Consider the following 21,605-nt stretch of genomic DNA (forward strand, 5'->3'; position numbering starts at 1 on the left):
GCAAGATCTTTCTTCTTCAAAGCAAAACGATTTTATCTTCAAATACAAGAACTTTTCGTGGTTTTGTTGATTTTCAGCAAATGAACATATTTCAGCGAGCGAGAAGTTTTTTCTTGAATAGCGTCAGATTTTATCTGAAAATACAACAATTTTTCGTGGTTCTTGTCAATTTTTGTTAGCTTTCATCTTGTTAACTTATTTCAGTCAGCTAGATCTTTCTTCTTCAAAGCAAAAAGATTTTATCTTCAAATACAAGAACTTTTCGTGGTTTTGTTGATTTTCAGCAAATGAACATATTTCAGCGAGGGAGAAGTTTTTTCTTTAATAGCGTCAGATTTTATCTTAAAATACAAGAACCTTTCGTGGTTCTTGTCAATTTTTGTTGGTTTTCATCCAATGAACTTATTTCAGTCAGCTAGATCTTTCTTCTTCAAAGCAAAAAGATTTTATCTTCAAATACAAGAACTTTTCGTGGTTTTGTTGATTTTCAGCAAATGAATATATTTCAGCGAGGGAGAAGTTTTTTCTTTAATAGCGTCAGATTTTATCTTAAAATACAAGAACTTTTCGTGGTTCTTGTCAATTTTTGTTGGTTTTCATCCAATTAACTTATTTCAGTCAGCAAGATCTTTCTTCTTGAAAGCAAAAAGATTTTATCTTCAAATACAAGAACTTTTCGTGGTTTCGTTGATTTTCAGCAAATGAACATATTTCAGCGAGGGAGAAGTTTTTTCTTTAATAGCGTCAGATTTTATCTTAAAATACAAGAATTTTTCGTGGTTCTTGTCAATTTTTGTTGGTTTTCATCCAATGAACTTATTTCAGTCAGCCAGATCTTTCTTCTTCAAAGCAAAAAGATTTTATCTTCAAATACAAGAATTTTTCGTGGTTTTGTTGATTTTAAGCAAATGAACATATTTCAGCGAGCGAGAAGTTTTTTCTTCAATAGCGTAAGATTTTATCTTAAAATACAAGAACTTTTCGTGGTTCTTGTCAATTTTTGTTGATTTTCATCAAATGAACTTACTTCAGTCAGCTAGATCTTTCTTCTTCAAAGCAAAAAGATTTTCTCTTCAAATACAAGAACTTTTCGTGGTTTTGTTGATTTTCAGCAAATGAACATATTTCAGCGAGGGAGAAGTTTTTTCTTTAATAGCGTCAGATTTTATCTTAAAATACAAGAACTTTTCGTGGTTCTTGTCAATTTTTGTTGGTTTTCATCCAATGAACTTATTTCAGTCAGCTAGATCTTTCTTCTTGAAAGCAAAAAGATTTTATCTTCAAATACAAGAACTTTTCGTGGTTTTGTTGATTTTCAGCAAATGAACATATTTCAGCGAGCTGGAAGTTTTTTCTTCAATAGCGTAAGATTTTATCTTAAAATACAAGAACTTTTCGTGGTTCTTGTCAATTTTTGTTAGCTTTCATCTTGTTAACTTATTTCAGTCAGCTAGATCTTTCTTCTTCAAAGCAAAAAGATTTTATCTTCAAATACAAGAACTTTTCGTGGTTTTGTTGATTTTCAGCAAATGAACATATTTCAGCGAGGGAGAAGTTTTTTCTTTAATAGCGTCAGATTTTATCTTAAAATACAAGAACCTTTCGTGGTTCTTGTCAATTTTTGTTGGTTTTCATCCAATGAACTTATTTCAGTCAGCTAGATCTTTCTTCTTCAAAGCAAAAAGATTTTATCTTCAAATACAAGAACTTTTCGTGGTTTTGTTGATTTTCAGCAAATGAATATATTTCAGCGAGGGAGAAGTTTTTTCTTTAATAGCGTCAGATTTTATCTTAAAATACAAGAACTTTTCGTGGTTCTTGTCAATTTTTGTTGGTTTTCATCCAATGAACTTATTTCAGTCAGCAAGATCTTTCTTCTTGAAAGCAAAAAGATTTTATCTTCAAATACAAGAACTTTTCGTGGTTTCGTTGATTTTCAGCAAATGAACATATTTCAGCGAGGGAGAAGTTTTTTCTTTAATAGCGTCAGATTTTATCTTAAAATACAAGAACTTTTCGTGGTTCTTGTCAATTTTTGTTGGTTTTCATCCAATGAACTTATTTCAGTCAGCCAGATCTTTCTTCTTCAAAGCAAAAAGATTTTATCTTCAAATACAAGAACTTTTCGTGGTTTTGTTGATTTTCAGCAAATGAACATATTTCAGCGAGCGAGAAGTTTTTTCTTCAATAGCGTAAGATTTTATCTTAAAATACAAGAACTTTTCGTGGTTCTTGTCAATTTTTGTTGGTTTTCATCCAATGAACTTATTTCAGTCAGCCAGATCTTTCTTCTTCAAAGCAAAAAGATTTTATCTTCAAATACAAGAACTTTTCGTGGTTTTGTTGATTTTCAGCAAATGAACATATTTCAGCGAGGGAGAAGTTTTTTCTTTAATAGCGTCAGATTTTATGTTAAAATACAAAAACTTTTCGTGGTTCTTGTCAATTTTTGTTGATTTTCATCAAATGAACTTATTTCAGTCAGCTAGATCTTTCTTCTTGAAAGCAAAAAGATTTTATCTTCAAATACAAGAACTTTTCGTGGTTTTGTTGATTTTCAGCAAATGAACATATTTCAGCGAGCTGGAAGTTTTTTCTTCAATAGCGTAAGATTTTATCTTAAAATACAAGAACTTTTCGTGGTTCTTGTCAATTTTTGTTAGCTTTCATCTTATTAACTTATTTCAGTCAGCTAGATCTTTCTTCTTCAAAGCAAAAAGATTTTATCTTCAAATACAAGAACTTTTCGTGGTTTTGTTGATTTTCAGCAAATGAACATATTTCAGCGAGGGAGAAGTTTTTTCTTTAATAGCGTCAGATTTTATCTTAAAATACAAGAACTTTTCGTGGTTCTTGTCAATTTTTGTTGGTTTTCATCCAATGAACTTATTTCAGTCAGCTAGATCTTTCTTCTTCAAAGCAAAAAGATTTTATCTTCAAATACAAGAACTTTTTGTGGTTTTGTTGATTTTCTGCAAATGAACATATTTCAGCGAGGGAGAAGTTTTTTCTTTAATAGCGTCAGATTTTATCTTAAAATACAAGAACTTTTCGTGGTTCTTGTCAATTTTTGTTGGTTTTCATCCAATGAACTTATTTCAGTCAGCAAGATCTTTCTTCTTGAAAGCAAAAAGATTTTATCTTCAAATACAAGAACTTTTCGTGGTTTCGTTGATTTTCAGCAAATGAACATATTTCAGCGAGGGAGAAGTTTTTTCTTTAATAGCGTCAGATTTTATCTTAAAATACAAAAACTTTTCGTGGTTCTTGTCAATTTTTGTTGGTTTTCATCCAATGAACTTATTTCAGTCAGCAAGATCTTTCTTCTTGAAAGCAAAAAGATTTTATCTTCAAATACAAGAACTTTTCGTGGTTTCGTTGATTTTCAGCAAATGAACATATTTCAGCGAGGGAGAAGTTTTTTCTTTAATAGCGTCAGATTTTATCTTAAAATACAAGAACTTTTCGTGGTTCTTGTCAATTTTTGTTGGTTTTCATCCAATGAACTTATTTCAGTCAGCCAGATCTTTCTTCTTCAAAGCAAAAAGATTTTATCTTCAAATACAAGAACTTTTCGTGGTTTTGTTGATTTTCAGCAAATGAACATATTTCAGCGAGGGAGAAGTTTTTTCTTTAATAGCGTCAGATTTTATCTTAAAATACAAAAACTTTTCGTGGTTCTTGTCAATTTTTGTTGGTTTTCATCTTATGAACTTATTTCAGTCAGCCAGATCTTTCTTCTTCAAAGCAAAAAGATTTTATCTTCAAATACAAGAACTTTTCGTGGTTTTGTTGATTTTCAGCAAATGAACATATTTCAGCGAGGGAGAAGTTTTTTCTTTAATAGCGTCAGATTTTATGTTAAAATACAAAAACTTTTCGTGGTTCTTGTCAATTTTTGTTGGTTTTCATCAAATGAACTTATTTCAGTCAGCTAGATCTTTCTTCTTGAAAGCAAAAAGATTTTATCTTCAAATACAAGAACTTTTTGTGGTTTTGTTGATTTTCAGCAAATGAACATATTTCAGCGAGCTAGAAGTTTTTCTTCAATAGCCTAAGGTTTTATCTTAAAATACAAGAACTTTTCGTGGTTCTTGTCAATTTTTGTTAGTTTTCATCTTATGAACTTATTTCAGTCAGCTAGATCTTTCTTCTTCAAAGCAAAAAGATTTTATCTTCAAACACAAGAACTTTTCGTGGTTTTGTTGATTTTCAGCAAATGAACATATTTCAGCGAGGGAGAAGTTTTTTCTTTAATAGCGTCAGATTTTATCTTAAAATACAAGAACTTTTCGTGGTTCTTGTCAATTTTTGTTGGTTTTCATCCAATGAACTTATTTCAGTCAGCTAGATCTTTCTTCTTCAAAGCAAAAAGATTTTATCTTCAAATACAAGAACTTTTCGTGGTTTTGTTGATTTTCAGCAAATGAACATATTTCAGCGAGCGAGAAGTTTTTTCTTTAATACCGTCAGATTTTATCTTAAAATACAAGAACTTTTCGTGGTTCTAATCAAATTTTGTTGGTTTTCATCTTATGAACTTATTTCAGTCAGCAAGATCTTTCTTCTTCAAAGGAAAAAGATTTTATCTTCAAATACAAGAACTTTTCGTGGTTTTGTTGATTTTCAGCAAATGAACATATTTCAGCGAGCGAGAAGCTTTTTCTTTAAAAGCGTAAGATTTTATCTTAAAATACAAGAACTTTTCGTGGTTCTTGTCAATTTTTGTTGGTTTTCATCCAATGAACTTATTTCAGTCAGCCAGATCTTTCTTCTTCAAAGCAAAAAGATTTTATCTTCAAATACAAGAACTTTTCGTGGTTTTGTTGATTTTCAGCAAATGAACATATTTCAGCGAGGGAGAAGTTTTTTCTTTAATAGCGTCAGATTTTATCTTAAAATACAAGAACTTTTCGTGGTTCTTGTCAATTTTTGTTGGTTTTCATCCAATGAACTTATTTCAGTCAGCCAGATCTTTCTTCTTCAAAGCAAAAAGATGTTATCTTCAAATACAAGAACTTTTCGTGTTTTTGTTGATTTTCAGCAAATGAACATATTTCAGCGAGGGAGAAGTTTTTTCTTTAATAGCGTCAGATTTTATCTTAAAATACAAGAACTTTTCGTGGTTCTTGTCAATTTTTGTTGATTTTCATCAAATGAACTTATTTCAGTCAGCTAGATCTTTCTTCTTCAAAGCAAAAAGATTTTATCTTCAAATACAAGAACTTTTCGTGGTTTTGTTGATTTTCAGCAAATGAACATATTTCAGCGAGGGAGAAGTTTTTTCTTTAATAGCGTCAGATTTTATCTTAAAATACAAGAACTTTTCGTGGTTCTTGTCAATTTTTGTTGGTTTTCATCCAATGAACTTATTTCAGTCAGCGAGATCTTTCTTCTTCAAAGCAAAAAGATTTTATCTTCAAATACAAGAACTTTTCGTGGTTTTGTTGATTTTCAGCAAATGAACATATTTCAGCGAGCTAGAAGTTTTTTCTTCAATAGCGTAAGATTTTATCTTAAAATACAAGAACTTTTCGTGGTTCTTGTCAATTTTTGTTAGTTTTCATCTTATGAACTTATTTCAGTCAGCTGGATCTTTCTTCTTCAAAGCAAAAAGATTTTATCTTCAAATACAAGAACTTTTCGTGGTTTTGTTGATTTTCAGCAAATGAACATATTTCAGCGAGGGAGAAGTTTTTTCTTTAATAGCGTCAGATTTTATCTTAAAATGCAAGATCTGTTCGTGGTTCTTGTCAATTTTTGTTGGTTTTCATCCAATGAACTTATTTCATTCAGCTAGATCTTTCTTCTTCAAAGCAAATAGATTTTATCTTCAAATACAAGAACTTTTCGTGGTTTTGTTGATTTTCAGCAAATGAACATATTTCAGCGAGCGAGAAGTTTTTTCTTTAATAGCATCAGATTTTATCTTAAAATACAAGAACTTTTCGTGGTTCTAATCAAATTTTGTTGGTTTTCATCTTATGAACTTATTTCAGTCAGCTCGATCTTTCTTCTTCAAAGCAAAAATATTTTATCTTCAAATACAAGAACTTTTCGTGGTTTTGTTGATTTTGAGCAAATGAACATATTTCAGCGAGCGAGAAGTTTTTTCTTTAAAAGCGTAAGATTTTATCTTAAAATACAAGAACTTTTCGTGGTTCTTGTCAATTTTTGTTGGTTTTCATGTTATGAACTCATTTCGGTCAGCTCGATCTTTCTTCTTCAAAGCAAAAAGATTTTATCTTCAAATACAAGAACTTTTCGTGGTTTTGTTGATTTTCAGCAAATGAACATATTTCAGCGAGGGAGAAGTTTTTTCTTTAATAGCGTCAGATTTTATCTTCAAATACAAGAACTTTTCGTGGTTCTTGTCAATTTTTGTTGTTTTTCATCCAATGAACTTATTTCAGTCAGCCAGATCTTTCTTCTTCAAAGCAAAAAGATTTTATCTTCAAATACAAGAACTTTTCGTGGTTTTGTTGATTTTCAGCAAATGAACATATTTCAGCGAGGGAGAAGTTTTTTCTTTAATAGCGTCAGATTTTATCTTAAAATACAAAAACTTTTCGTGGTTCTTGTTAATTTTTGTTGATTTTCATCACATGAACTTATTTCAGTCAGCTAGATATTTCTTCTTCAAAGCAAAAAGATTTTATCTTCAAATACAAGAACTTTTCGTGGTTTTGTTGATTTTCAGCAAATGAACATATTTCAGCGAGGGAGAAGTTTTTTCTTTAATAGCGTCAGATTTTATCTTAAAATACAAGAACTTTTCGTGGTTCTTGTCAATTTTTGTTAGTTTTCATCTTATGAACTTATTTCAGTCAGCTGGATCTTTCTTCTTCAAAGCAAAAAGATTTTATCTTCAAATACAAGAACTTTTCGTGGTTTTGTTGATTTTCAGCAAATGAACATATTTCAGCGAGCGAGAAATTTTTTCTTTAATAGCGTCAGATTTTATCTTAAAATACAAGCATTTTTCGTGGTTCTTGTCAATTTTTGTTGATTTTCATCACATGAACTTATTTCAGTCAGCTAGATATTTCTTCTTCAAAGCAAAAAGATTTTATCTTCAAATACAAGAACTTTTCGTGGTTTTGTTGATTTTCAGCAAATGAACATATTTCAGCGAGGGAGAAGTTTTTTCTTTAATAGCGTCAGATTTTATCTTAAAATACAAGAACTTTTCGTGGTTCTTGTCAATTTTTGTTAGTTTTCATCTTATGAACTTATTTCAGTCAGCTGGATCTTTCTTCTTCAAAGCAAAAAGATTTTATCTTCAAATACAAGAACTTTTCGTGGTTTTGTTGATTTTCAGCAAATGAACATATTTCAGCGAGCGAGAAATTTTTTCTTTAATAGCGTCAGATTTTATCTTAAAATACAAGCATTTTTCGTGGTTCTTGTCAATTTTTGTTGGTATTCATCTTATGAACTTATTTCAGTCAGCTAGATCTTTCTTCTTCAAAGCAAAAAGATTTTATCTTCAAATACAAGAACTTTTCGTTGTTTTGTTGATTTTCAGCAAATGAACCTATTTCAGCGAGGGAGAAGTTTTTTCTTTAATCGAGTCAGATTTTATCTTAAAATACAAGAACCTTTCGTGGTTCTTGTCAATTTTTGTTGGTTTTCATCCCATAAACTTACTTCGGTCAGCTCGATCTTTCTTCTTCAAAGCAAAAAGATTTTATCTTCAAATACAAGAACTTTTCGTGGTTTTGTTGATTTTCAGCAAATGAACATATTTCAGCGAGCGACAAGTTTTTTCTTTAATCGCGTCAGATTTTATCTTAAAATGCAAGAACTTTTCGTTGTTCTTGTCAATTTTTGTTAATTTTCATCTTATGAACTTATTTCAGTCAGCTAGATCTTTCTTCTTCAAAGCAAAAGATTTTATCTTCAAATACAAGAACTTTTCGTGGTTCTTGTCAATTTTTGTTGGTTTTCATCCAATGAACTTATTTCAGTCAGCTAGATCTTTCTTCTTCAAAGCAAAAAGATTTTATATTCAAATACAAGAACTTTTCGTGGTTTTGTTGATTTTCAGCAGATGAACATATTTCAGCGAGGGAGAAGTCTGTTCTTTAATAGCGTCAGATTTTATCTTAAAATACAAAAACTTTTCGTGGTTCTTGTCAATTTTTGTTGGTTTTCATCCAATGAACTTATTTCAGTCAGCCAGATCTATCTTCTTCAAAGCAAAAAGATTTTATCTTCAAATACAAGAACTTTTCGTGGTTTTGTTGATTTTCAGCAAATGAACATATTTCAGCGAGGGAGAAGTTTTTTCTTTAATAGCGTCAGATTATATCTTAAAATACAAAAACTTTTCGTGGTTCTTGTCAATTTTTGTTGGTTTTCATCCCATTAACTTATTTCAGTCAGCTAGATCTTTCTTCTTCAAAGCAAAAAGATTTTATCTTCAAATACAAGAACTTTTTGTGGTTTTGTTGATTTTCAGCAAATGAACATATTTCAGCGAGCGACAAGTTTTTTCTTTAATCGCGTCAGATTTTATCTTAAAATACAAGAACTTCTCGTGGTTCTTGTCAATTTTTGTTGGTTTTCATCCAATGAACGTATTTCAGTCAGCTTGATCTTTCTTCTTGAAAGCAAAAAGATTTTATCTTCAAATACAAGAACTTTTCGTGGTTTTGTTGATTTTCAGCAAATGAACATATTTCAGCGAGCAAGAAGTATTTTCTTTAAAAGCGTCAGATTTTATCTTAAAATACAAGAACTTTTCGTGGTTCTTGTCAATTTTTGTTGGTTTTCATCTGATGCACTTATTTCAGTCAGCTCGATCTTTCTTCTTCAAAGCAAAAATATTTTATCTTCAAATACAAGAACTTTTCGTGGTTTTGTTGATTTTCAGCAAATGAACATATTTCAGCGAGGGAGAAGTTTTTTCTTTAATAGCGTCAGATTTTATCTTAAAATACAAGAACTTTTCGTGGTTCTTGTCAATTTTTGTTGTTTTTCATCCAATGAACTTATTTCAGTCAGCCAGATCTTTCTTCTTCAAAGCAAAAAGATTTTATCTTCAAATACAAGAACTTTTCGTGGTTTTGTTGATTTTCAGCAAATGAACATATTTCAGCGAGGGAGAAGTTTTTTCTTTAATAGCGTCAGATTATATCTTAAAATACAAAAACTTTTCGTGGTTCTTGTCAATTTTTGTTGATTTTCATCAAATGAACTTATTTCAGTCAGCTGGATCTTTCTTCTTCAAAGCAAAAAGATTTTATCTTCAAATACAAGAACTTTTCGTGGTTTTGTTGATTTTCAGCAAATGAACATATTTCAGCGAGGGAGAAGTTTTTTCTTTAATAGCGTCAGATTTTATCTTAAAATACAAGAACTTTTCGTGGTTCTTGTCAATTTTTGTTGGTTTTCATCCAATGAACTTATTTCAGTCAGCCAGATCTTTCTTCTTCAAAACAAAAAGATTTTATCTTCAAATACAAGAACTTTTCGTGGTTTTGTTGATTTTCAGCAAATGAACATATTTCAGCGAGGGAGAAGTTTTTTCTTTAATAGCGTCAGATTTTATGTTAAAATACAAAAACTTTTCGTGGTTCTTGTCAATTTTTGTTGGTTTTCATCAAATGAACTTATTTCAGTCAGCTAGATCTTTCTTCTTGAAAGCAAAAAGATTTTATCTTCAAATACAAGAACTTTTTGTGGTTTTGTTGATTTTCAGCAAATGAACATATTTCAGCGAGCTAGAAGTTTTTCTTCAATAGCGTAAGGTTTTATCTTAAAATACAAGAACTTTTCGTGGTTCTTGTCAATTTTTGTTAGTTTTCATCTTATGAACTTATTTCAGTCAGCTAGATCTTTCTTCTTCAAAGCAAAAAGATTTTATCTTCAAACACAAGAACTTTTCGTGGTTTTGTTGATTTTCAGCAAATGAACATATTTCAGCGAGGGAGAAGTTTTTTCTTTAATAGCGTCAGATTTTATCTTAAAATACAAGAACTTTTCGTGGTTCTTGTCAATTTTTGTTGGTTTTCATCCAATGAACTTATTTCAGTCAGCTAGATCTTTCTTCTTCAAAGCAAAAAGATTTTATCTTCAAATACAAGAACTTTTCGTGGTTTTGTTGATTTTCAGCAAATGAACATCTTTCAGCGAGCGAGAAGTTTTTTCTTTAATACCGTCAGATTTTATCTTAAAATACAAGAACTTTTCGTGGTTCTAATCAAATTTTGTTGGTTTTCATCTTATGAACTTATTTCAGTCAGCAAGATCTTTCTTCTTCAAAGGAAAAAGATTTTATCTTCAAATACAAGAACTTTTCGTGGTTTTGTTGATTTTCAGCAAATGAACATATTTCAGCGAGCGAGAAGCTTTTTCTTTAAAAGCGCAAGATTTTATCTTAAAATACAAGAACTTTTCGTGGTTCTTGTCAATTTTTGTTGGTTTTCATCCAATGAACTTATTTCAGTCAGCCAGATCTTTCTTCTTCAAAGCAAAAAGATTTTATCTTCAAATACAAGAACTTTTCGTGGTTTTGTTGATTTTCAGCAAATGAACATATTTCAGCGAGGGAGAAGTTTTTTCTTTAATAGCGTCAGATTTTATCTTAAAATACAAGAACTTTTCGTGGTTCTTGTCAATTTTTGTTGGTTTTCATCCAATGAACTTATTTCAGTCAGCCAGATCTTTCTTCTTCAAAGCAAAAAGATTTTATCTTCAAATACAAGAACTTTTCGTGGTTTTGTTGATTTTCAGCAAATGAACATATTTCAGCGAGGGAGAAGTTTTTTCTATAATAGCGTCAGATTTTATCTTAAAATACAAAAACTTTTCGTGGTTCTTGTCAATTTTTGTTGATATTCATCAAATGAACTTATTTCAGTGAGCTAGATCTTTCTTCTTCAAAGCAAAAAGATTTTATCTTCAAATACAAGAACTTTTCGTGGTTTTGTTGATTTTCAGCAAATGAACATATTTCAGCGAGGGAGAAGTTTTTTCTTTAATAGCGTCAGATTTTATCTTAAAATACAAGAACTTTTCGTGGTTCTTGTCAATTTTTGTTGGTTTTCATCCAATGAACTTATTTCAGTCAGCTAGATCTTTCTTCTTCAAAGCAAAAAGATTTTATATTCAAATACAAGAACTTTTCGTGGTTTTGTTGATTTTCAGCAAATGAACATATTTCAGCGAGCGAGAAGTTTTTTCTTTAAAAGCGTAAGATTTTATCTTAAAATACAAGAACTTTTCGTGGTTCTTGTCAATTTTTGTTGGTTTTCATCTGATGAACTTATTTCAGTCAGCTCGATCTTTCTTCTTCAAAGCAAAAAGATTTTATCTTCAAATACAAGAACTTTTCGTGGTTTTGTTGATTTTCTGCAAATGAACATATTTCAGCGAGGGAGAAGTTTTTTCTTTAATAGCGTCAGATTTTATCTTAAAATACAAGAACTTTTCGTGCTTCTTGTCAATTTTTGTTGGTTTTCATCCAATGAACTTATTTCAGTCAGCCAGATCTTTCTTCTTCAAAGCAAAAAGATTTTATCTTCAAATACAAGAACTTTTCGTGGTTTCGTTGATTTTCAGCAAATGAACATATTTCAGCGAGGGAGAAGTTTTTTCTTTAAAAGCGTAAGATTTTATCTTAAAATACAAGAACTTTTCGTGGTTCTTGTCAATTTTTGTTGGTTTTCATCCAATGAACTTATTTCAGTCAGCCAGATCTTTCTTCTTCAAAGCAAAAAGATTTTATCTTCAAATACAAGAACTTTTCGTGGTTTTGTTGATTTTCAGCAAATGAACATATTTCAGCGAGGGAGAAGTTTTTTCTTTAATAGCGTCAGATTTTATCTTAAAATACAAAAACTTTTCGTGGTTCTTGTCAATTTTTGTTGGTTTTCATCCAATGAACTTATTTCAGTCAGCCAGATCTTTCTTCTTCAAAGCAAAAAGATTTTATCTTCAAATACAAGAACTTTTCGTGGTTTTGTTGATTTTCAGCAAATGAACATATTTCAGCGAGGGAGAAGTTTTTTCTTTAATAGCGTCAGATTTTATCTTAAAATACAAGAACTTTTCGTGCTTCTTGTCAATTTTTGTTGGTTTTCATCCAATGAACTTATTTCAGTCAGCCAGATCTTTCTTCTTCAAAGCAAAAAGATTTTATCTTCAAATACAAGAACTTTTCGTGGTTTTGTTGATTTTCAGCAAATGAACATATTTCAGCGAGGGAGAAGTTTTTTCTTTAATAGCGTCAGATTTTATCTTAAAATACAAAAACTTTTCGTGGTTCTTGTCAATTTTTGTTGATTTTCATCAAATGAACTTATTTCAGTCAGCAAGATCTTTCTTCTTCAAAGCAAAACGATTTTATCTTCAAATACAAGAACTTTTCGTGGTTTTGTTGATTTTCAGCAAATGAACATATTTCAGCGAGCTAGAAGTTTTTTGTTCAATAGCGTAAGATTTTATCTTAAAATACAAGAACTTTTCGTGGTTCTTGTCAATTTTTGTTAGTTTTCATCTTATGAACTTATTTCAGTCAGCTGGATCTTTCTTCTTCAAAGCAAAAAGATTTTATCTTCAAATACAAGAACTTTTCGTGGTTTTGTTGATTTTCAGCAAATGAACATATTTCAGCGAGGGAGAAGTTTTTTCTTTAATAGCGTCAGATTTTCTGTTAAAATACAAAAACTTTTCGTGGTTCTTGTCAATTTTTGTTGATTTTCATCAAATGAACTTATTTCAGTCAGCTAGATCTTTCTTCTTCAAAGCAAAAAGATTTTATCTTCAAATACAAGAACTTTTCGTGGTTTTGTTGATTTTCAGCAAATGAACATATTTCAGCGAGCTGGAAGTTTTTTCTTCAATAGCGTAAGATTTTATCTTAAAATACAAGAACTTTTCGTGGTTCTTGTCAATTTTTGTTAGCTTTCATCTTGTTAACTTATTTCAGTCAGCTAGATCTTTCTTCTTCAAAGCAAAAAGATTTTATCTTCAAATACAAGAACTTTTCGTGGTTTTGTTGATTTTCAGCAAATGAACATATTTCAGCGAGGGAGAAGTTTTTTCTTTAATAGCGTCAGATTTTATCTTAAAATACAACAATTTTTCGTGGTTCTTGTCAATTTTTGTTGGTTTTCATCCAATGAACTTATTTCGGTCAGCAAGATCTTTCTTCTTGAAAGCAAAAAGATTTTATCTTCAAATACAAGAACTTTTCGTGGTTTCGTTGATTTTCAGCAAATGAACATATTTCAGCGAGGGAGAAGTTTTTTCTTTAATAGCGTCAGATTTTATCTTAAAATACAAAAACTTTTCGTGGTTCTTGTCAATTTTAGTTGATTTTCATCAAATGAACTTATTTCAGTCAGCAAGATCTTTCTTCTTCAAAGCAAAACGATTTTATCTTCAAATACAAGAACTTTTCGTGGTTTTGTTGATTTTCAGCAAATGAACATATTTCAGCGAGCGAGAAGTTTTTTCTTGAATAGCGTCAGATTTTATCTGAAAATACAACAATTTTTCGTGGTTCTTGTCAATTTTTGTTAGCTTTCATCTTGTTAACTTATTTCAGTCAGCTAGATCTTTCTTCTTCAAAGCAAAAAGATTTTATCTTCAAATACAAGAACTTTTCGTGGTTTTGTTGATTTTCAGCAAATGAACATATTTCAGCGAGGGAGAAGTTTTTTCTTTAATAGCGTCAGATTTTATCTTAAAATACAAGAACCTTTCGTGGTTCTTGTCAATTTTTGTTGGTTTTCATCCAATGAACTTATTTCAGTCAGCTAGATCTTTCTTCTTCAAAGCAAAAAGATTTTATCTTCAAATACAAGAACTTTTCGTGGTTTTGTTGATTTTCAGCAAATGAATATATTTCAGCGAGGGAGAAGTTTTTTCTTTAATAGCGTCAGATTTTATCTTAAAATACAAGAACTTTTCGTGGTTCTTGTCAATTTTTGTTGGTTTTCATCCAATTAACTTATTTCAGTCAGCAAGATCTTTCTTCTTGAAAGCAAAAAGATTTTATCTTCAAATACAAGAACTTTTCGTGGTTTCGTTGATTTTCAGCAAATGAACATATTTCAGCGAGGGAGAAGTTTTTTCTTTAATAGCGTCAGATTTTATCTTAAAATACAAGAATTTTTCGTGGTTCTTGTCAATTTTTGTTGGTTTTCATCCAATGAACTTATTTCAGTCAGCCAGATCTTTCTTCTTCAAAGCAAAAAGATTTTATCTTCAAATACAAGAATTTTTCGTGGTTTTGTTGATTTTCAGCAAATGAACATATTTCAGCGAGCGAGAAGTTTTTTCTTCAATAGCGTAAGATTTTATCTTAAAATACAAGAACTTTTCGTGGTTCTTGTCAATTTTTGTTGATTTTCATCAAATGAACTTACTTCAGTCAGCTAGATCTTTCTTCTTCAAAGCAAAAAGATTTTATCTTCAAATACAAGAACTTTTCGTGGTTTTGTTGATTTTCAGCAAATGAACATATTTCAGCGAGGGAGAAGTTTTTTCTTTAATAGCGTCAGATTTTATCTTAAAATACAAGAACTTTTCGTGGTTCTTGTCAATTTTTGTTGGTTTTCATCCAATGAACTTATTTCAGTCAGCTAGATCTTTCTTCTTGAAAGCAAAAAGATTTTATCTTCAAATACAAGAACTTTTCGTGGTTTTGTTGATTTTCAGCAAATGAACATATTTCAGCGAGCTGGAAGTTTTTTCTTCAATAGCGTAAGATTTTATCTTAAAATACAAGAACTTTTCGTGGTTCTTGTCAATTTTTGTTAGCTTTCATCTTGTTAACTTATTTCAGTCAGCTAGATCTTTCTTCTTCAAAGCAAAAAGATTTCATCTTCAAATACAAGAACTTTTCGTGGTTTTGTTGATTTTCAGCAAATGAACATATTTCAGCGAGGGAGAAGTTTTTTCTTTAATAGCGTCAGATTTTATCTTAAAATACAAGAACCTTTCGTGGTTCTTGTCAATTTTTGTTGGTTTTCATCCAATGAACTTATTTCAGTCAGCTAGATCTTTCTTCTTCAAAGCAAAAAGATTTTATCTTCAAATACAAGAACTTTTCGTGGTTTTGTTGATTTTCAGCAAATGAATATATTTCAGCGAGGGAGAAGTTTTTTCTTTAATAGCGTCAGATTTTATCTTAAAATACAAGAACTTTTCGTGGTTCTTGTCAATTTTTGTTGGTTTTCATCCAATGAACTTATTTCAGTCAGCAAGATCTTTCTTCTTGAAAGCAAAAAGATTTTATCTTCAAATACAAGAACTTTTCGTGGTTTCGTTGATTTTCAGCAAATGAACATATTTCAGCGAGGGAGAAGTTTTTTCTTTAATAGCGTCAGATTTTATCTTAAAATACAAGAACTTTTCGTGGTTCTTGTCAATTTTTGTTGGTTTTCATCCAATGAACTTATTTCAGTCAGCCAGATCTTTCTTCTTCAAAGCAAAAAGATTTTATCTTCAAATACAAGAACTTTTCGTGGTTTTGTTGATTTTCAGCAAATGAACATATTTCAGCGAGCGAGAAGTTTTTTCTTCAATAGCGTAAGATTTTATCTTAAAATACAAGAACTTTTCGTGGTTCTTGTCAATTTTTGTTGGTTTTCATCCAATGAACTTATTTCAGTCAGCCAGATCTTTCTTCTTCAAAGCAAAAAGATTTTATCTTCAAATACAAGAACTTTTCGTGGTTTTGTTGATTTTCAGCAAATGAACATATTTCAGCGAGGGAGAAGTTTTTTCTTTAATAGCGTCAGATTTTATGTTAAAATACAAAAACTTTTCGTGGTTCTTGTCAATTTTTGTTGATTTTCATCAAATGAACTTATTTCAGTCAGCTAGATCTTTCTTCTTGAAAGCAAAAAGATTTTATCTTCAAATACAAGAACTTTTCGTGGTTTTGTTGATTTTCAGCAAATGAACATATTTCAGCGAGGGAGAAGTTTTTTCTTTAATAGCGTCAGATTTTATCTTAAAATACAAAAACTTTTCGTGGTTCTTGTCAATTTTTGTTGGTTTTCATCCAATGAACTTATTTCAGTCAGCCAGATCTTTCTTCTTCAAAGCAAAAAGATTTTATCTTCAAATACAAGAACTTTTCGTGGTTTTGTTGATTTTCAGCAAATGAACATATTTCAGCGAGGGAGAAGTTTTTTCTTTAATAGCGTCAGATTTTATCTTAAAATACAAGAACTTTTCGTGCTTCTTGTCAATTTTTGTTGGTTTTCATCCAATGAACTTATTTCAGTCAGCCAGATCTTTCTTCTTCAAAGCAAAAAGATTTTATCTTCAAATACAAGAACTTTTCGTGGTTTTGTTGATTTTCAGCAAATGAACATATTTCAGCGAGGGAGAAGTTTTTTCTTTAATAGCGTCAGATTTTATCTTAAAATACAAAAACTTTTCGTGGTTCTTGTCAATTTTTGTTGATTTTCATCAAATGAACTTATTTCAGTCAGCAAGATCTTTCTTCTTCAAAGCAAAACGATTTTATCTTCAAATACAAGAACTTTTCGTGGTTTTGTTGATTTTCAGCAAATGAACATATTTCAGCGAGCTAGAAGTTTTTTCTTCAATAGCGTAAGATTTTATCTTAAAATACAAGAACTTTTCGTGGTTCTTGTCAATTTTTGTTAGTTTTCATCTTATGAACTTATTTCAGTCAGCTGGATCTTTCTTCTTCAAAGCAAAAAGATTTTATCTTCAAATACAAGAACTTTTCGTGGTTTTGTTGATTTTCAGCAAATGAACATATTTCAGCGAGGGAGAAGTTTTTTCTTTAATAGCGTCAGATTTTCTGTTAAAATACAAAAACTTTTCGTGGTTCTTGTCAATTTTTGTTGATTTTCATCAAATGAACTTATTTCAGTCAGCTAGATCTTTCTTCTTCAAAGCAAAAAGATTTTATCTTCAAATACAAGAACTTTTCGTGGTTTTGTTGATTTTCAGCAAATGAACATATTTCAGCGAGGGAGAAGTTTTTTCTTTAATAGCGTCAGATTTTATCTTAAAATACAAGAACCTTTCGTGGTTCTTGTCAATTTTTGTTAGCTTTCATCTTGTTAACTTATTTCAGTCAGCTAGATCTTTCTTCTTCAAAGCAAAAAGATTTTATCTTCAAATACAAGAACTTTTCGTGGTTTTGTTGATTTTCAGCAAATGAACATATTTCAGCGAGCTGGAAGTTTTTTCTTCAATAGCGTAAGATTTTATCTTAAAATACAAGAACTTTTCGTGGTTCTTGTCAATTTTTGTTAGCTTTCATCTTGTTAACTTATTTCAGTCAGCTAGATCTTTCTTCTTCAAAGCAAAAAGATTTTATCTTCAAATACAAGAACTTTTCGTGGTTTTGTTGATTTTCAGCAAATGAACATATTTCAGCGAGGGAGAAATTTTTTCTTTAATAGCATCAGATTTTATCTTAAAATACAAGAACCTTTCGTGGTTCTTGTCAATTTTTGTTGGTTTTCATCCAATGAACTTATTTCAGTCAGCTAGATCTTTCTTCTTCAAAGCAAAAAGATTTTATCTTCAAATACAAGAACTTTTCGTGGTTTTGTTGATTTTCAGCAAATGAACATATTTCAGCGAGCGAGAAGTTTTTTCTTTAATAGCGTCAGATTTTATCTTAAAATACAACAATTTTTCGTGGTTCTTGTCAATTTTTGTTGGTTTTCATCCAATGAACTTATTTCGGTCAGCAAGATCTTTCTTCTTGAAAGCAAAAAGATTTTATCTTCAAATACAAGAACTTTTCGTGGTTTCGTTGATTTTCAGCAAATGAACATATTTCAGCGAGGGAGAAGTTTTTTCTTTAATAGCGTCAGATTTTATCTTAAAATACAAAAACTTTTCGTGGTTCTTGTCAATTTTAGTTGATTTTCATCAAATGAACTTATTTCAGTCAGCAAGATCTTTCTTCTTCAAAGCAAAACGATTTTATCTTCAAATACAAGAACTTTTCGTGGTTTTGTTGATTTTCAGCAAATGAACATATTTCAGCGAGCGAGAAGTTTTTTCTTGAATAGCGTCAGATTTTATCTGAAAATACAACAATTTTTCGTGGTTCTTGTCAATTTTTGTTAGCTTTCATCTTGTTAACTTATTTCAGTCAGCTAGATCTTTCTTCTTCAAAGCAAAAAGATTTTATCTTCAAATACAAGAACTTTTCGTGGTTTTGTTGATTTTCAGCAAATGAACATATTTCAGCGAGGGAGAAGTTTTTTCTTTAATAGCGTCAGATTTTATCTTAAAATACAAGAACCTTTCGTGGTTCTTGTCAATTTTTGTTGGTTTTCATCCAATGAACTTATTTCAGTCAGCTAGATCTTTCTTCTTCAAAGCAAAAAGATTTTATCTTCAAATACAAGAACTTTTCGTGGTTTTGTTGATTTTCAGCAAATGAATATATTTCAGCGAGGGAGAAGTTTTTTCTTTAATAGCGTCAGATTTTATCTTAAAATACAAGAACTTTTCGTGGTTCTTGTCAATTTTTGTTGGTTTTCATCCAATTAACTTATTTCAGTCAGCAAGATCTTTCTTCTTGAAAGCAAAAAGATTTTATCTTCAAATACAAGAACTTTTCGTGGTTTCGTTGATTTTCAGCAAATGAACATATTTCAGCGAGGGAGAAGTTTTTTCTTTAATAGCGTCAGATTTTATCTTAAAATACAAGAATTTTTCGTGGTTCTTGTCAATTTTTGTTGGTTTTCATCCAATGAACTTATTTCAGTCAGCCAGATCTTTCTTCTTCAAAGCAAAAAGATTTTATCTTCAAATACAAGAATTTTTCGTGGTTTTGTTGATTTTCAGCAAATGAACATATTTCAGCGAGCGAGAAGTTTTTTCTTCAATAGCGTAAGATTTTATCTTAAAATACAAGAACTTTTCGTGGTTCTTGTCAATTTTTGTTGATTTTCATCAAATGAACTTACTTCAGTCAGCTAGATCTTTCTTCTTCAAAGCAAAAAGATTTTATCTTCAAATACAAGAACTTTTCGTGGTTTTGTTGATTTTCAGCAAATGAACATATTTCAGCGAGGGAGAAGTTTTTTCTTTAATAGCGTCAGATTTTATCTTAAAATACAAGAACTTTTCGTGGTTCTTGTCAATTTTTGTTGGTTTTCATCCAATGAACTTATTTCAGTCAGCTAGATCTTTCTTCTTGAAAGCAAAAAGATTTTATCTTCAAATACAAGAACTTTTCGTGGTTTTGTTGATTTTCAGCAAATGAACATATTTCAGCGAGCTGGAAGTTTTTTCTTCAATAGCGTAAGATTTTATCTTAAAATACAAGAACTTTTCGTGGTTCTTGTCAATTTTTGTTAGCTTTCATCTTGTTAACTTATTTCAGTCAGCTAGATCTTTCTTCTTCAAAGCAAAAAGATTTTATCTTCAAATACAAGAACTTTTCGTGGTTTTGTTGATTTTCAGCAAATGAACATATTTCAGCGAGGGAGAAGTTTTTTCTTTAATAGCGTCAGATTTTATCTTAAAATACAAGAACCTTTCGTGGTTCTTGTCAATTTTTGTTGGTTTTCATCCAATGAACTTATTTCAGTCAGCTAGATCTTTCTTCTTCAAAGCAAAAAGATTTTATCTTCAAATACAAGAACTTTTCGTGGTTTTGTTGATTTTCAGCAAATGAATATATTTCAGCGAGGGAGAAGTTTTTTCTTTAATAGCGTCAGATTTTATCTTAAAATACAAGAACTTTTCGTGGTTCTTGTCAATTTTTGTTGGTTTTCATCCAATGAACTTATTTCAGTCAGCAAGATCTTTCTTCTTGAAAGCAAAAAGATTTTATCTTCAAATACAAGAACTTTTCGTGGTTTCGTTGATTTTCAGCAAATGAACATATTTCAGCGAGGGAGAAGTTTTTTCTTTAATAGCGTCAGATTTTATCTTAAAATACAAGAACTTTTCGTGGTTCTTGTCAATTTTTGTTGGTTTTCATCCAATGAACTTATTTCAGTCAGCCAGATCTTTCTTCTTCAAAGCAAAAAGATTTTATCTTCAAATACAAGAACTTTTCGTGGTTTTGTTGATTTTCAGCAAATGAACATATTTCAGCGAGCGAGAAGTTTTTTCTTCAATAGCGTAAGATTTTATCTTAAAATACAAGAACTTTTCGTGGTTCTTGTCAATTTTTGTTGGTTTTCATCCAATGAACTTATTTCAGTCAGCCAGATCTTTCTTCTTCAAAGCAAAAAGATTTTATCTTCAAATACAAGAACTTTTCGTGGTTTTGTTGATTTTCAGCAAATGAACATATTTCAGCGAGGGAGAAGTTTTTTCTTTAATAGCGTCAGATTTTATGTTAAAATACAAAAACTTTTCGTGGTTCTTGTCAATTTTTGTTGATTTTCATCAAATGAACTTATTTCAGTCAGCTAGATCTTTCTTCTTGAAAGCAAAAAGATTTTATCTTCAAATACAAGAACTTTTCGTGGTTTTGTTGATTTTCAGCAAATGAACATATTTCAGCGAGCTGGAAGTTTTTTCTTCAATAGCGTAAGATTTTATCTTAAAATACAAGAACTTTTCGTGGTTCTTGTCAATTTTTGTTAGCTTTCATCTTATTAACTTATTTCAGTCAGCTAGATCTTTCTTCTTCAAAGCAAAAAGATTTTATCTTCAAATACAAGAACTTTTCGTGGTTTTGTTGATTTTCAGCAAATGAACATATTTCAGCGAGGGAGAAGTTTTTTCTTTAATAGCGTCAGATTTTATCTTAAAATACAAGAACTTTTCGTGGTTCTTGTCAATTTTTGTTGGTTTTCATCCAATGAACTTATTTCAGTCAGCTAGATCTTTCTTCTTCAAAGCAAAAAGATTTTATCTTCAAATACAAGAACTTTTTGTGGTTTTGTTGATTTTCTGCAAATGAACATATTTCAGCGAGGGAGAAGTTTTTTCTTTAATAGCGTCAGATTTTATCTTAAAATACAAGAACTTTTCGTGGTTCTTGTCAATTTTTGTTGGTTTTCATCCAATGAACTTATTTCAGTCAGCAAGATCTTTCTTCTTGAAAGCAAAAAGATTTTATCTTCAAATACAAGAACTTTTCGTGGTTTCGTTGATTTTCAGCAAATGAACATATTTCAGCGAGGGAGAAGTTTTTTCTTTAATAGCGTCAGATTTTATCTTAAAATACAAAAACTTTTCGTGGTTCTTGTCAATTTTTGTTGGTTTTCATCCAATGAACTTATTTCAGTCAGCAAGATCTTTCTTCTTGAAAGCAAAAAGATTTTATCTTCAAATACAAGAACTTTTCGTGGTTTCGTTGATTTTCAGCAAATGAACATATTTCAGCGAGGGAGAAGTTTTTTCTTTAATAGCGTCAGATTTTATCTTAAAATACAAGAACTTTTCGTGGTTCTTGTCAATTTTTGTTGGTTTTCATCCAATGAACTTATTTCAGTCAGCCAGATCTTTCTTCTTCAAAGCAAAAAGATTTTATCTTCAAATACAAGAACTTTTCGTGGTTTTGTTGATTTTCAGCAAATGAACATATTTCAGCGAGGGAGAAGTTTTTTCTTTAATAGCGTCAGATTTTATCTTAAAATACAAAAACTTTTCGTGGTTCTTGTCAATTTTTGTTG

The sequence above is a fragment of the Heptranchias perlo genome, chromosome 34, assembly GCF_035084215.1.
Source record: "Heptranchias perlo isolate sHepPer1 chromosome 34, sHepPer1.hap1, whole genome shotgun sequence".
In the NCBI taxonomy this organism is placed as follows: Eukaryota; Metazoa; Chordata; class Chondrichthyes; order Hexanchiformes; family Hexanchidae; genus Heptranchias; species Heptranchias perlo.